Source organism: Triticum aestivum, chromosome 3B (genome assembly GCF_018294505.1).
Source record: "Triticum aestivum cultivar Chinese Spring chromosome 3B, IWGSC CS RefSeq v2.1, whole genome shotgun sequence".
Taxonomy (NCBI): domain Eukaryota; kingdom Viridiplantae; phylum Streptophyta; class Magnoliopsida; order Poales; family Poaceae; genus Triticum; species Triticum aestivum.
The window spans coordinates 635,008,695-635,026,237 of record NC_057801.1 but is presented as its reverse complement, the minus strand read 5'-3'; the positions used below and the strand labels follow the sequence as shown (position 1 = coordinate 635,026,237).

The window sequence follows — 17,543 nt, the reverse complement described above, 5'->3', positions numbered from 1 at the left end:
GGGCTAGCAGGGTGGATGTCGTTTGAGTTTCTGTTTGTGTTTCATTTGTAGTCGGATGATGCTCTTATGTATTGTGATGTTGTATTCATGTGGCATTGTATGCCTCTTGTATGTATCCCCATCTATTATGTAATGTTGATGTAATGATATCCACCTTGCAAAAGCGTTTCAATATGCGGGTCTATCCTTGGTGGGACCTTCGAGTTCCTTTTGGATAGGGTCGCATATTGGGCGTGACAGTTGTAGACGTTTATGACCAAAACAGAAGGTCGTTGAACCCATGACCTTTTGTTTTGGTCACTGGCTGTCTTCCCAGGACACGTCGGATTCGACGTGGCAATCTGACGTGGCAAAATTATGACCAATTAAAATGATCGTTACTTAGAATCAGCCCGGTCCATTTTGGTGCTTTAGATGGGCCGAGCCCATTAATTCAGCCTTTCTATTTTTTTTCCTGTTAATTTTTGGTCAACTTCATGGGCCAAGCCCAACATTGCAGCCTTTTCATTTCCAGGGTTGTGATCCTTTTTTGGTTTCTTTTTTGGGCCGCATCTATTTCTCAATTGGGCCTCAGCCTTTTACAGTCCATTTTCTTAGTTTTTAGGGTTTTTTTCCTGTGAATATTATTTGGAAAATGGCCTTTTTATATGCCAAATACTATTAGGTACCACTTGTCAGGTTCTAATTCAAGACAACCAATGTTTCAATTTCCACACAATTATTTCAGTCATAACAACAAACAAATGAGAATTATCAAACCACATGCCAATTTTGGCTAATAGCACAATCTTTACATAATTCATTTCACCATTACATGTGATACTATCAGAACATATAACTCCTACTACAAATACACTCCAGACTTCTTCACTTTTCTGGACTATCAGAACATGCCACTTCAAACTTGAAATTTCTTAGGCCTGGAGCTCCTGTAAAAGGGTGAACACAAAGTCATTAGAGTAGCATTTTCATTCCCGGAGTAGATATTCAAACCTCCAGGTTTAGTGTATAGACTATCTGGAAAATATATATTTAACAAAATTTCACAGAAATGCAGATTTATGTATCGAATGTATGATAAAGCAGTAGAAATGCAGATATATGTCTATGAAACAATAGGTCAACTAGAGATTCATGTCTACAATTTGCTAGAGAAGAAAATAACAAGTCAGGATACAGAACATGGTTTCAATTTGTTCTTCGCATATTACATCAGTAGTTCTGTTGTAGGGTTCTGGTACATCATGATCTACATGCACATGAGATAGATGGACTTGGAGCACATGAGATGTTCCAGGTCCTGCAGCTCATCGGAGATGTTGCAGGCTCGCCAGCATCGACAGCCACCGCAACAGCAAGCTGGGTGACGTACAAATTGAAGTTTCATTCACTCAGTTGCAAAACAACAAAGTTTGCTAGTTCCTTTCCATCAACAATCACACAAGCATCACTTGTACATCAGCAGGAGCAAAATTGATATGAGTTAGAAGCAGCAGAGTTCGACTAGTATAGCCAACAGAGCTCAACTAGTACATCGCAGTACACATGAACCATCTATTCCACAAAATAAGAGTAAAATCTTGCTATAACCAGTAGATTATCGCCTAAAAGAAGCTAATTAGGCACGAATACACAAGGCACATCAAGCACATACTAAATAAGCCATGGCCATAATACATGAGTACTAAACAGATCTTGTATAACAGGTTTTTCAGTCATGAATTTTCAGAAGCAGAACTGGCATGTTTGTTGAAAGTGTTTTTCATCACAGCCATGGTCAAACAGAACACATGAATCTAAAAGAATGACAATAATGAAAGTGTCTCTTTTTGCCTCATATTAAGAAATTCAACCATGTTTTCCCTTGTCCTTCATGAATTAATCAGAAGCATGGGTAAGGTTCAAATCACTGCCACTAATCCAAAGAAATGGCAAACGCTACAAAGGGTTGGCAAGTAAACCATTTCCCTATCCGCGCCCACTACATCCCCCTCAGACCAAGTGCAACAAAGAGGGATACTAGAAGCTAAGTGCAAACAGGACAAAAAGTAGAAGAATTTAAAAAATGTAACTTATGAGAAGAACAAAGTGCACAATTTTTTTTCTCTCAGATGCCAACCACAAGGGTAGCACAGATGATGCAGACATATCAACATGGCATCAGTTCAGACCACCCGTCTGCTTGTACTCTCTTCATAGAGAAAGATTTTAGACCAAAAAATTATCAACAAAGATCAAAGCAACTTAAAAAATATGAATATATTTGTCCAGTCATTAGGTGTCCAAAAAGATGGTGTTTTATTCAGTTTTCATCGTTGTCCAGCCATATTCTATACATAGGAAACAATAGAATAAAAAAACTGAAAAATAGATGACATGTAAGTTCGAAAGTATTCAGAAAAATTACAGTCAAGCTGTTCAATTTGTCCTAAGAATTGCAGAATGACAGCATGGGCGCACTGCGACCAATCAGTCTCGAAAGATGGTATGATTAACAGGTTTTTCATCACCAGACAAATAAAACAGTAACACAAACAAATAGGTCTATAAAACAGAACTTAAATTACTACAAAAAACAAAATCTGACAAAAGAAGACAGAAAAGGAACGACACTAACAGTAATACGTGAGAACATCCCTCACATCATTCACTTTAGCGACTCATCTTTTCAAGCATTCAATGAAATCATCTTTTCAAGCATGCAAGTTGTATCCAGAATTTGGATATAGGTAGTACGCTCATGTGGTGAATTTTGTGAATCTATACTCTGCATCTACCAAAAGGATCGCTCCCCTCACATGCAAATATAATTCAGTCCAATTGATTTCTTCTCCCCTCACATGCATAAGACAAGAGCAGACCATCTAAACAGGCGGATCAGATCTTCACCTTGGGAGGGAGGCGAGTGCTACCTGTTGCCGTGTCGTCATCGAGCTCGGGTGGTCCTCCTCCTCCTCCTCGAGCAGGACAAGGTTGTTCCTCTCCTACACTCCAATGACCATCTTCTCCAAGGACATCTATAAGGGTAGAACACACCATTGATGCAAAGTGTCACCAAGATAGTTTAAGTCAAGTTAAAGCAAATGTAAACATGCAAACTCAGCCAAACCGAGGTGCATATTCATATGTGTGTGTATGTAGAGATGCAAGTGCCATCTAAATTTTTGGGAACCAAAGCGTGATTGTTGTTGCTACTTTAGCAGCAACAGCATCCTCAAAATCAAACTATGAAAAAAAATCATTCATATGCAGCAGCCCAAACTCAACTTTGAGAGAGCAGACTGATTAAGATTTTTTTGTTGGGTCAAATATTTCACAAATATAGATAGAAGCACTCCATAAGCTATCAGAATAAATCATAGAGAGGCTGGCCGAACTAGTTGGCGCACTCAAAAAATAAAAGAGAGCGACCCGATGAACAACTAAGCAAGCATACATAGCAAGTAAAACTACATCACCAATATTATGTAATTAACTGGAAGCTCTTATTCATCATAACAGTACAAATATACTACCCTGATCGATCCCATTCTCTTTTTTTTCACTGAACAGATCGCACGGAAGGATCGATCTCTCCATGCCAATGATCGATCTATTAATTTTTTTTACCGGTCCAGAGAAGCCCAGCCAGCGTAGCACGACACCGAAATAGCCGGTAGAAGCCTAGCCAGTGTAGCGTGATACGAGTGACACTATGAGCGATAATCCAGGCGGCTGCCACAATAAGCTAGCAAGACACTTACACCATAATATGAAGCAAATAGAGCAATCCCAATGTGCACAGAAATTGTACTGATTCCATTAAAACAATACTAGGTACGACTGGAGATGCATAAAGAACAACTAGGTACGACTCACCCTAGATGCATGCATGCATCAACATCCATACTTGCAGTGCATTTAGTAAAGAACAAATTATTGTATTTCCCAAAGTGTATAATAGATTTGTGAAAAATAGGATTGTATCAGCCATACACTTTTCCCTGGATCAATGTATGCATGCAATTCATCCCAGCCGAGCATGATGCTAATTCGTACTCATGTTGCTAGCACATATACATACATACACACCAAGAACGAATTCACAGGCACATAAATAAATATCCCCTGGATAGCATGGTAATGAACTACTCACAGGCAATTTGATAGGACTAGTACTAGTGATAACAACCCAACGACATCCTAACAGCCGTAGCAACACGCACACTTCAACCGCCTGAATACTGGTGAATAACAAAGTCTATCCATACTTGACACACGAGCAAATCAATGTCAAGTTCATCTCAGATGTGTGGTTCATGACAACACTAGCAGTTAACAAGATTACTGAGTTTTAATTTGTGGAAGCAAGGAAACAAGCAATACAATGCCTATCTCGTTCACCACTAGAGTAACAGCAGTAGTAAATTCAGTCAAGCATGCAAGTAAGTAAAGGATGTAGATCAGCAGGAAATCAAACTAGTTCAAAGAAATCTGTAACCAAATGTAGAGTAACAATCATCGAGTATTAATCAATGGTTCTGTTTTGATCCAAACTAGATGAATTTAAGGCTCATCTATTATGTGACAGTAGAGGAGTGAGTGCTATTGTACAGTTAGAAAAATGCTACACACAGAGTGGTACATATATACATTCAGTAATAGGTGTAGAATAATAAATAGAGCAAGCGGGCGAGGTTGGTTGGTGAGTCAGACTGGCCTTGCAATCTGACGAACATGATGATGTTGGGCTAGCCCTTCTTGGGGTTGAAGACCGGCTTCCCTGGATCCAGCATGTTGTAGAGCTCCCTGAAGACGGCCTGCAGCAGGAAAAACACAAGGGCATCAGCCTCCTCCCGACCAGTTCCTCGATCGAATTAGCGCAGTAAATGAATTGAGGGAGGTGGAGCGGGTGGGACCTGCTGTATGATGCGCTGCATGTTGGTGCCGGCGGCGAGGGTCTCGAGGTTGACGATCTTCCGGACGTCGAACTGCAGGAGCGCGCGGGAGATCTCATTGAGGCACTCCCCGAGCACCTTCTCGTTGACCGTGGTGTTGCTCATCTGCGCAAGCGTGCGGGAGATGCTCCCGCCCAGCTACGCGAGCACCATCTTGGCTGGGCCCCTGGGGGTCGGGCCTCGTCGGTGGCGGGGTGGGGTTCCCGCGGCGGTCAGGGGCAGCGCGCGGCACGATCTAGGAGCGGGGGTGGGGAAGGGGATGCGGACGGGAGGATAATCGGCCGAGGGAGATGGAGAAGATTTTGGTTGGGGGTGGGGATTAGGGAACGCGCTGGGGATTGAGGGAGAGGGACGGCAACTGCAGGACACGATGGGCGTCACTGTGGGACGCCTCAAGGAAGGAGGTGGTGGCGGGACGCGCCGATGCAGGACGGGGAGGAGGTGGCGGCAGCGAGGAGATGAGGGAGGGGGTGGATCTGGCCACCGCCATGGCCATGGCCGTGCCATGCGGCTAGGTTGGTGGGCGTCGAAGAGGGCAGAGCACAGTCGCCGCCGCCGCACCGGAATTGGTGGGAACGCCACCCTCGAAGTCCTAGCCGTGGGAAGGGGTTGGGGATGAGCTACCGGGGGCGCGAGATGCGGATCTTGCCGGAGGGGAGGGAAGAGCGGAGGCAGGGGAGCTCAGATCTGGGTTGCGCGCCGGCAAAGCCCGCCGGAACACGCCGGAACAAGAGGCATAGCTGGCGGCAGCAAGGGTTTCAGGGGAGGGATTGTGGGTGCGTGAGGGAGCGAGGGGTAGAGAAAGAAACAAGGCAGAGAAAGAAAGGATGCGCGGGGGGGGGTGGTGGATGGAAAACGTCCACAAGTAGAGCTAGGGTTTCGGCTTTGGTGGGCTTGGGGTTGGTGTGGTGGGCCGAGGACTGCCATTGGATCTGCGAGCATCCGACGGTGTTCCATGCACGATCCGCGTGAGACGTCCACGGACCAATCAGAATGCAGTACCACATTATGACCATTTAAATTGGTCATAGTTGACTAAAAATAGCGTGTTAAAATCATATCAGCTATTTTATGACCTAAGAAAATTCAAAAAGAAAATGAAAAACCTTCTCATTGTGTCACTAATGTGAATAAGTTTTCAGGAAAAGTAACAAACATGAAATAAGATAAATATCTTTAAAAATATGTCATGAGAAATGAGTTTTTTGTCAAAAAAAACATTTTCCATTTTTTGAATGTCCAAAATGAGTTTTTTTGTGAAGGACATACCAAATATTTGTTTCAAAATTTTACCAAATCAATTTTATAAAATAATAGGACATATTTAATGCACAATTGACCAAATGGTTGGGTGTAAAAAGTTTTGATCCACCTCTAGTGAAAAAGACAAATCTCCGCCGATTCAGCTGGAAGTGGGTCAAATTTGAACTGCAGCTGCCTCGTAGTTTGCTCTTTATTTTTTCCAAAAATCATTTATAGGTACATAAGTATCTATTTAATCATAGAAACACAAAAAGTTTTCCAAGATTCAACCACTAGCTAGGAACGGTCATTCCCGCCATTTTGACCACATTTTGAAATGGGAATAAAAAATTCAAAAAAAAAAATCAAACAATTGCAAATCCTTCACATTGTGTCGTTATATGTGGCCAAGTTACCAGCAAAAATTATAAACTTGTAATACGACAATTATTTTAAAAAAGTGTTCTCAGAAACGAGCTATCAAGTGTGAAGATGCATGGCTTTCAACCCAAATGCTCAATCTTTATGGCCACATTCATGGCATAGTCTGTTCAAATGATCTCATATTGTGCATAAGGGTGCATCTTGGAATTCCAAACAATGTTGCCTAAGGGAGTTTTCATTTTCTTTGCACGAAAAATTCATTTTCCATTTTCCGAGTGCCCCAAGTGAGGTTTTTTTGTGAAGGACCTACCAAATATTTGTTGCAAAATTTGACCAAATCAATTTTATAAAATACTAGGCCATATTTAATGCACTATTGACAAAATGGTTGGGTGTCAAAAGTTTTGATCTATCTCTGGTGAAAAAGACAAATTCCCGCCGATTCAGTTGGAAGCGGGTTAATTTGAACTGCAGTTGCCTCATAGTTTGCTCTTTATTTTTTCCAAAAATCATTTCTAGGTACATCTATACCTACTAATAAAGCAGATATTGCTTCTGCCCGTACGTCACAAAAATCGCCCCCCGAAGTTGCTAGAAATTACCTGCTATGCCACCCGTAAGTGAAGAAAACGATTCGATTTTTCTTTTCAAAGTCGCCGTCGTTTCCAGAGTTTGTATACAGTTAATATCCAACAAATAGCAGTGAAGCAGTAGCAGCGCGGTGGCTCGATGCATTGTCTTCTGCCCTGTAGACCAGGGTTCGAACCCCAGCTTCTACCAATATTTTCCTCCACCTTTTTCTCATGACTTATTCCCACCTACTTTAGGCCTACATGGGCCAGCCAGCGGACTTAATGCCCTATTTTTTTATTTTTTCTGGTCTTCTCTTTTCTCACTTTTGTTTTTGTTTTCTCCTTCTTTAAATCAATTTGAGATTTTCAAGTATTAAAAAGTTGCGAGTTTGAAAAAGCTGTTTGAGAAATTATAAAATGTGTGTGAATTCAAAAAAGTTCAGGAAATCATAAAATTTTCGTGGTTTCAAAAAATGTTACTGATTTTACAAAAATATTTGCAAATTATAAAAATAATTTGGAAAGAAATGTCGTTAAATAAAATCAAGTTCATGATCTTGATAAAATGATCGTGTATTCAAAACATATTTGTGAATCTGAGTCATCATGAAATCAAAAACTATTCATGCATTTCAATAAATGTTCGTCTAAAAAACAAATGTTTGTGAATTTAAAAAAATGTCTAAATTTAAAAAGAATGTTTGTCGATTCAAAAAACTCTTCCTATTCGGATGTATTTTATATCTAGGATTTGATTAATTTTGGAAATTCTTTATATGTCTTGGGGTTGGCGAGTAGTCCATGGTCGATGAGATTTGTTTTCAAAGTTCAAAACATTCCCTTGCGCGAGACAATGACAAGTGTGTCGTATAGTGACAAGCCCATTTTTGACCACGTTGAATGCATTGCGATCACGTGGATATTGCATCCATCATCAACGAGAGTGAGAAGAAAGATAATTGGCAACATGGTGAGCCATCGTGTTAAAATAGAGGACATTCATATGTCGGATATTGACCAACGTGTAATTTTTTCTTCCGTTGCAACGCACGGGCATATTTGCTAGTAAGTATCTATTTAATCAGAGAAACATCAAATTTTTTCCAAGATTCAACCACTAGCTAGGAATGGTCAAGCCCGCCGTTTTGAACGCATTTTGAAATGAGCATAAAAAATTCAAAAAAAATCAAAAAATTGGAAAACCTTCGCATTGTGTCATTATATGTGACCAAGTTTCGAGGAAAAATAATAAACTTGTAATACGGAAATTATTTTCAATAAGTGTTATAAAAAATGAGCTATCATGCGTGAAGATTCATGTCTTTCAAGCCAAATGATCAATCTTATGACCACATTCATGGCATAGTTTGTTCAAATGATCTCATATTGTGCACAAGGGTGCATCTTGGAATTCCAAACAATGTTGCCTAAGGGAGTTTTCATTTTCTTTGCACGGAAAATTCATTTTCCATTTTCCGAGTGCCTGAAATGAGTTTTTTTGTGATGGACCTACCATATATTTGTTTTCATTGGACCAAATTAATTTTCTAAAATACTAGGCCATATTTAATGCACAATTGATAAAATGGTTTGGTGTCAAAAGTTTTGATCCACCTCTGGTGAAAAAGACAAATTTCCACCAATTCAGTAGGAAGCGGGTCAAATTTGAACTGCAGCTGCCTCATAGTTTGCTATTTATTTTTTCCAAAAATATTTTCTAGTCACATAAGTACCTATTTAATCATAAATACATGGTTTGGTGGCGATACGTCGAGGTTTGGATGGTGGCCGAGGGCCCCAACTCTAGAGCGCGTAAACTCGCATGCCCGTCGCGTGGTCATCATGTGACCGTGGCATTGCCATGTGTTCTGGGCGGCCTAGGCATGTCTAGTGGGTTGGGCACTCCCCAGGTAGGTGCTAGGAAGAAAATCACAACATAAGATTCTCACGAGGAGACTGATCGATGCTCAAACATGAATAAGCAGCCAAGTGTTTGATTAGTGGTACGGGAAATGCACATGGCTAATGGGCGTGAGTTTTGGCTGAGGATGATGAGTTACTAAGAAGACCGTCTTCACACATTTTGAGCTCAAAAGGAGGAGCCTAGGTGGTACTTGCTTTACAAAGTACCACACTGAACATAAATACGAATGTTGAAGCTGGGCTCAAAATAATGAATGGATTGAGGTGGCATTTGGTGGAGGATGGTTATTTGGGCATAGGAAAGCACTGTAGAAAATGGATACCATTTGGACATGCCAAAGTGGTACTTCCTTCACAAAGTGTTTTTCTGAATAGAATAGGAAAATGAATATTTTCGAATTATTTTTGAACTAGGCAAGGAAGGTTTTTTACATATTTGACGAAGATATGACCCAAAGAATTTATGAGATTTTTTTGGGAATTTTGGGAATGACAGAAATATAGGTTGCTTCACAACGTAGGGCAAAAACCGCCACATGGACATGACACATAGGCAAAACTGATGAGGTGGCACCTAGTCATAGCAACCCACCACAATTTACAAGGTTATGACCATCTATATTGGTCATGATCAGCTAGAAATAAGGCAGTGGACCTGTGCTATCTGCTTTATGACCATTTTGTATAAGGAAATTACGACCTTTCTGACCAAAATGGTCGTTATAGTTTAGGGTTTGGAGCCCCCCGAACAGCTTTTGACCAATTGGTCTGAAATGGTCATAGATATATGACCAATTCTTCCAGAGTCACTGACAAAAGGTCACTAGTTGACATATTTCTTGTAGTGCATTGAGTCACTGACAGGTGGGCCCCGTGCTCCGTGGGGCCCATGTGTTAGTGACTCAAAGGTAGGCTAGGCCACGGAAGGGGATCATCATCCCTAGGAAATTCCCCTTATGTCCCCGGTCCATAATGACCGCCGATGAACAATGGAGGGATGCTTTAGTAACTAGACAACCTTACCTACCGTGTCGAGCATGGTTCAATTCCCTCGGTCGCCGCTCCCCAAGGTCACCCGTCAACTACATTGCCTAGTACTACTACTACACTAAGATGTGCACAGAATTGAGCTCGTTTGTTCGTGCCTATTACCTGAGTTAATATATCAGGCAATGCATTGGTACGGAGGGATTATCCTTTTACTTTGCATATATAACTTGTCTGAAGTCTAACTAAGCAAAATGTTTGACCAAATCCTTTCTTAAGAAATACAACAGGACAGATGTATCACTTGAAAATTTATTGCATGATGAAGGTTATGATATTGTTTCGAATCCTGGATTTCAAATTTCAGAAAATCCAAAAGTGACCACAAATTCATGAAACTGAGCATGGTGATAACCCGCAAGTATACGGGATAGTTGTAGCCTCTTTTGATAAGTAAGAGTGTCGAACCCAACGAGGAGCTAAAGGTAGAACAAATACTCTCTCAAGTCCTATCGGCCACAGATATGACTCTACGCACGCTTGACGTTCGCTTTACCGGAAACAAGTATGAAACTAGAAGTACTTTGTAGGTGTTTTTGGATAGGTTAGCAAGGTAATAAAGAGCGCGAGAATAAAAACTAGGGGCTGCTTAGATAAAAGCACAACTAAAGTAAATATGGCGAGTGTGGAAAAGTGGTGGTAGGAGTTGCGAAATTGTCCCTAAGCAATTGACTACTCTACTAGACCGATAGCAAGTATTATGTGGGAGAGGCCACTGCTAGCATGTCATCCCTTACTTGGAATTCTATGCACTTATGATTGGAACTATTAGCAAGCATCCGCAACTACTAACATTCATTAAGGTAAAACCCAACCATAGCATTAAGATATATTGGTCCCCCTTCAATCCCGTATGCATCAATTTCTATGCTAGGTTGAAGCTTCTGTCACTCTTGCCCTCCAATACACAGTCCTATCGACATACAACTAACCCTATGGTGTGATCCACGCGCGCGCTCATATGATGGGCACCAAAGGATAGCAACATAACCACAAGCAAATTAAATCAATCATAGCAATTCATCAACCACCAAATAGGACAACGAAAATCTACTCAAACATCATAGGATGGCTACACATCATTGAAAAATAATATGAAGCATAAAGCACCATGTTCAAGTAGAGGGTACAGCGGGTTGCAGGAGAGTGGACCGCTGGATATAGAAGGAGGAAGGTGATGGAGACGTTGGTGAAGATGATGGAGGTGTTGGTGAAGATCGCAGTGATGATGATGGCCCCCGGCGGCGTTCTGGCGCCACCGGAAGCAAGGGGGAGATAGCCCCCCTTCTTCTTCTTCTTCCTTGACCTTCTCCCTAGATGGGAGAAGGGTTTCCCCTCTGGTCCTTGGCTCCCATGGCGTGGGAGGGGCGAGAGCCCCTCCGAGATTGGATCTATCTCTCTGTTTCTGCGTTCCCTGATTCTACCCCTTCACCGTTTCTTAAATATCCGGAGATCCGTAACTCCTATTGGGGTGAATCTTTTGCCCAGATCTTTCTCATAAAATTAGCTTTCTTGCGCCAAAAGAAGAGCGTCAACCACCTTACGGATGGACCACGAGGTTCAAGGGAGCGCCTGGGGGGGTAGGGCGCGCCCCCTACCTCGTGACCACCTCGGACACCGTTTCACGTTGATTTCACTTCCCAAAAATCATAAATATTCCAGAAAAAATCTCCGTCCATTTTTATCCCGTTTGGACTTCATTTGATATTGGGTTTCTGCGAAACAAAAAAGATGCAACAGAGAGGAACTGGCACTAGGCACTGGATCAATATGTTAGTCCCAAAAATAATATAATAAGTTGCCAAAAGTATATGAAAGTTGAATAATATTGGCATGGAACAATCAATAATTATAGATACGACGGAGATGTATCAGCATCCCCAAGCTTAATTCCTGCTCGTCCTCGAGTAGGTAAATGATAAAAAAGATAATTTTTGATGTGGAATGCTACCTAGCATAATCTTGATCATATGTCTAATCATGGCATGAATATTAAGATACGAGTGATTCAAAGCAATAGTCTATCATTTTACATAAATAACAACAATACTTCGAGCGTAGCAATAAAGCAATCATGTCTTTTCAAAACAACAAGGCCAAAGCAAGCTTATCCCTACAAAATCATACAGTTTGGCCATGCTTCATTTTCGTCACACAAAATGCTCCCATCATGCACAACCCTGATGACGAGCTGACCAATTGGTTCATACTTTTTAACGCGCTTCAGCCTTTTCAACCCCTCACACAATACATGAGCGCAAACCATAGTTATAGCACTATAGGTGGAATAGAATATAATGATGGAGGTTATGTGGAGAAGACAAAAAGGGAGAAAGTCTCACATCGACGCGGCTAATCAATAGGCTATGGAGATGCCCATCAATTGATGTCAATGCGAGGAGTAGGGATTGCCATGCAACGGATGCACTAGAGCTATAAGTGTATGAAAGCTCAACAAAAGAAACTAAGTGGGTGTGCATCCAACTTGCTTGCTCATGAAGACCTAGGGCATTTGAGGAAGCCCATCGTTGGAATATACAAGCCAAGTTCTATAATGAAAATTCCCACTAGTATATGAAAGTGACAACATAGGAGACAATCTATATGAAGAACATGGTGCTACTTTGAAGCACAAGTGTGGAAAAAGGATAGTAACATTGCCCCTTCTCTCTTTTTCTCTCATTTTTTTGTTTTTTTGGGCCTTCTCTTTTTTTGGCCTTTCTCTTCTTTTTTTATTTTTATTTTCTTTTCGTCCGAAGTCTCATCCCGACTTGTGGGGGAATCATAGTCTCCATCATCCTTTCCTTACTGGGGCAATGCTCTAATAATGATGATCATCACACTTTTATTTACTTACAACTCAATATTACAACTCGATATCTAGAACAAAGATATGACTCTATATGAATGCCTCCGGTGTACCGGGATGGTGCAACTAATCAAGAGTGACATGTATGAAAAATAATGCATGGTGGCTTTGCCACAAATACGATGTCAACTACATGATCATGCAATGGCAATATGACAAAAGTAATGTATGTCATGAATATGATGATGGAAGTTGCATGGCAATATATCTCGGAATGGCTATGGAAATGCCATGATAGGTAGGTATGGTGGCTGTTTTTAGGAAGATATAAGGAGGTTTATGTGTGACAGAGCGTATCGTATCACGGGGTTTGGATGCACCGGCGAAGTTTGCACCAACTCTCGAGGTGAGAAAAGGCAATGCACGGTACCGAAGAGGCTAGCAATGGTGGAAGGGTGAGAGTGCGTATAATCCATGGACTCACATTAGTCATAAATACCTCATATATTTATTGCAAGAATTTATTAGCCCTCGAAGTAAAGTACTACAACGCATGCCCCTAGGGGGATAGATTGGTAGGAAAAGACCATCGCTCGTCCCCGACTTCCACTCATAAGGAAGACAATCAAAGAAACACCCCATGCTTCAAATTTGTCACACAACGGTTACCATACGTGCATGCTACGGGACATGCAAACCTCAACACAAGTGTCTCTACAATCCATAACCACCCCTAGCATGACTCTAATATCACCATCTTTATATCGCAAAACTATTGCAAGGAATCAAACATATCATATTCAGCGATCTACAAGTTTATGTAGGATTTTATGACTAACCATGTGAATGACCAATTCCTGTCATCTCTCTAAATAGATATAAGTGAAACAAGAGAGTTTAATTCTTTCTACAAAAGATGTGCCCACGCTCTAACAAATATAAGTGAAGCAAAAGAGCATTCTACAAATGACGGTTTTCTATGTGAAGAGAAACAGGCAATCCAAATTTAAATGATATAAGTGAAGCACATGAAGCATTCTATAAAGCCATACTCAAAAGATCTAAGTGAGGTGCAATGGGCATTCCATAAATCAACCAAGTACTCTCTCATACTAGCATGGTGCATAAAAGAAAAGTAAAAACCTAATTGCAAAGGACGCTCCAAGACTTGCACATAATGCATGAACGAAACGAATCCGAAAACATACCGATACTTGTTGAAGAAAGAGGGGATGCCTCCCCAGCATCCCCAAGCTTAAAAGCTTGAGTCTCCTTGAATATTTACTTGGGGTGCGTCGGGCATCCCCAAGCTTGATCTCTTGCCTCTCTTCCTTCTTCTCACATCGAAACATCCTCGATTAGACACTACATCCACACAAAACTTTAACAGAAAACTCGGTAAGATCCATTAGTATAATAAAGCAAATCACCACTCTAAGTACTGTGCAAACCAATTAATATTTTGTTTTTTCATTGTGTCTACTGTAACATAACTTTTTCATGGCTTAATGCACTAATATAAAATGATAGATTCATCAAAAGAAGCAAACTATGCATCAAAAACAGAATCTGTCAAAAACAGAACAGTCTGTAGCAATCTGAACATCCACCATACTTCTGGTACCCCAAAAATTCTACAAAAATTAGGAAAGATAAACAAGTTGTATAGAAAGACAGTGCAAAAGGAATCAGAACCAATTGACGTTCCAGTTAAAAATTTAAAATCACGCACTACAGCCAAAGTTTCTGTCCTGCACCGTACAGACCAACAAACATTGTAAACATCCTAAAGGCAAACCTTGGCACATTATTTTTATAATACAATGGAATTGTACAAGGGGATAATTGTTTTTATTGAAACATTTCTGTAATTAAGATTCACAAAGTTCCCATGGGCATGAACAAAGTTCAAGGACGTCCCCCACTTTCACAATGCTCGTCTCTCTCACTTTCACTTCTCTTTTTGAAAAGTTTTGGGTTCCCCTCTTTATTTTTGTTGTTTTTAAACTATATGAAAGCACTCAACAGAAATAAATTACTCTCTAAAACTTCCAGGTTGGCTCCCTGGTAGCGCTTTCTTTAAAGCCATTAAGCTAGGCATTTAGTGCTCAAGTAATGGATCCACCCGGATCCCAAGGTATATCAAAGCCAATTTTAATTAACAATGATTTGTAATTTAGTAGTGAGCACAAAGTAACATATATCAAGTAACAACAAAGTCTAACTCTCTTCCTATGCATCGACATGTCATCAAAAGAACAATTCATGCACACCAAGTAAAGGCCAATGCATAGTACAAACAGTTTCTTGCAATTTTATGGTGTTGGAAACATAGAGAGGTGGAGATATAGTTCCTCTCTCATAATAATTGCAAGTAGGAGAAGCAAGCACATGCATATTATATCTATCAAAATCATCATGTGCAATGGTAAAAGGCAACCCATCAATATAATCCTCAATAAGCACAAACTTCTCCGATATAGTGTAGTAGGGAGAATTCAAAAAGATAATAGGACTATCATGCGTGGGTGCAATAGCAACAATTTCATGTTTAACATAAGGAACTATAGCGAGTTCATCTCCATAAGCATAATTCATATTGGCATCTTGGCCACAAGCATAGAAAGCATCATCAAAAAGGGATATTTCAAAAGAATCATAGGGATCATAACAGTCATCATAGAAATCATCCTTCGGTAAGCACGAAGGGGAATTAAATAATGTATGAGTTGGAGCGTTACTCTCATTAGAAGGTGGGCACGGGTAGCTAATCCGCTCTTTTTGTTCTTGGCTCTCCTCATCATCTTTTTCATCCAATGAGCTCACAGTTTCATCAATTTCTTCTGCCATAGCTTCCTGCAAAATATTATTCTCTTCTTGGACAGCGGAGACTTTCTTTATAAAACCATTAATATAGTAATTGTATTTATAATTTTCATAGCAGTATCTAAGCATAGCTAGATTTTCAGGCCTATATCCATCATCATCAAAAGCTTCATACTTTTCAAACAAAGCGTCAATTTCATAAGCAGCCTTAAAAGCAACAAATTCTTCTATTTGTTCCACATCATAGTAATCATATATACCATTAGCATAAGAAGCTAAGGTTTCATTATCATTAAATTTGCATGAAAAGGGAAGGTGTGGAGCCTCCATCCTATAGCAACAAGTAATATCATATCTCAAGCACATATTCCAGGCATACCAATGCAACATAATAAATTGATCCCATAATAGTTTCCCTTTTTGTGTTGAGCAATAATCCCTAAAGTATTCACGTTGTTCCAACGTGTCTCCCATTATAAAGTTGAATGGGGTTTTCTCAGGATTATCAAAGTAGTACATACTATCTCTCGCATAATGAGAGTCGGGGTTTTAGGAGTTACCCCATCTACATGAGTAGCAAGTACATCTATTTTTTTGGTATTTTGCGTTCCATATCCATAACTAAAGATAGAGAACGAATAAGAACAACAAATAAAAATTACTTAGTGATAAAGCAAACAAGCACACACGAGAATATTCACCCCACGCTATGACTCCCCGGCAACGGCGCCAGAAAAAGGTCTTGATAACCTGCAAGTATACAGGATAGTTGTAGCCTCTTTCGATAAGTAAGAGTGTCGAACCCAACGAGGAGCTAAAGGTAGAACAAATACTCTCTCAAGTCCTATCGGCCACAGATACGACTCTACGCACGCTTGACGTTCGCTTTACCAGAAACAAGTATGAAACTAGAAGTACTTTGTAGGTGTTTTTGGACAGGTTAGCGAGGTAATAAAGAGCACGAGAATAAAAACTAGGGGCTGCTTAGATAAAAACACAACTAAAGTAAATATGGCGAGTGTGGAAAAGTGGTGGTAGGAGTTGCGAAATTGTCCCTAAGCAATTGACTACTCTACTAGACCGATAGCAAGTATTATGTGGGAGAGGCCACTGCTAGCATGTCATCCCTTACTTGGAATTCTATGCACTTATGATTGGAACTATTAGCAAGCATCCGCAACTACTAATGTTCATTAAGGTAAAACCCAACCATAGCATTAAGATATATTGGTCCCCCTTCAAACCCGTATGCATCAATTTCTATGCTAGGTTGAAGCTTCTGTCACTCTTGCCCTCCAATACATAGTCCTATCAACATACAACTAACCCTATGGTGTGATCCACGCGCGCGCTCATATGATGGGCACCAAAGTACAGCAACATAACCACAAGAAAATTAAATCAATCATAGCAATTCATCAACCACCAAATAGGACAACGAAAATCTACTCAGACATCATAGGATCGCTACACATCATTGGAAAATAATATGAAGCATAAAGCACCATGGTCAAGTAGAGGGTACAGCGGGTTGCGGGAGAGTGGATCGCTGGATATAGAAGGGGGAAGGTGATGGAGACGTTGGTGAAGATGATGGAGGTGTTGGTGAAGATCGCAGTGATGATGATGGCCCCCGGCGGTGTTTCGGCGCCACCGGAAGCAAGGGTGAGAGAGCCCCCCTCCTTCTTCTTCATTGACCTTCTCCCTAGATGGGAGAAGGGTTTCCCCTCTGGTCCTTGGCTCCCATGGAGTGGGAGGGGCGAGAGAACCTCCGAGATTGGATCTATCTCTCTGTTTCTGCGT

General features: G+C 40.7%; 3 non-coding genes across 3 annotated transcripts; all 3 read right to left on the bottom strand.

Moving 5' to 3' along the window:
- Positions 1 to 1,686: 1,686 nt before the first annotated feature.
- On the bottom strand, positions 1,687 to 1,777 carry LOC123073028 (small nucleolar RNA Z223). Its single transcript, XR_006435556.1, has one exon. It is a non-coding gene; the product is annotated as a small nucleolar RNA Z223 (small nucleolar RNA).
- Positions 1,778 to 1,830: 53 nt separating this feature from the next.
- On the bottom strand, positions 1,831 to 1,915 carry LOC123073192 (small nucleolar RNA U36a). The gene has a single exon (XR_006435643.1). It is a non-coding gene; the product is annotated as a small nucleolar RNA U36a (small nucleolar RNA).
- Positions 1,916 to 2,424: 509 nt separating this feature from the next.
- LOC123073004 (small nucleolar RNA SNORD96 family) lies at positions 2,425 to 2,516 on the bottom strand. The gene has a single exon (XR_006435532.1). It is a non-coding gene; the product is annotated as a small nucleolar RNA SNORD96 family (small nucleolar RNA).
- Between the last annotated feature and the right edge of the window lie 15,027 nt (positions 2,517 to 17,543).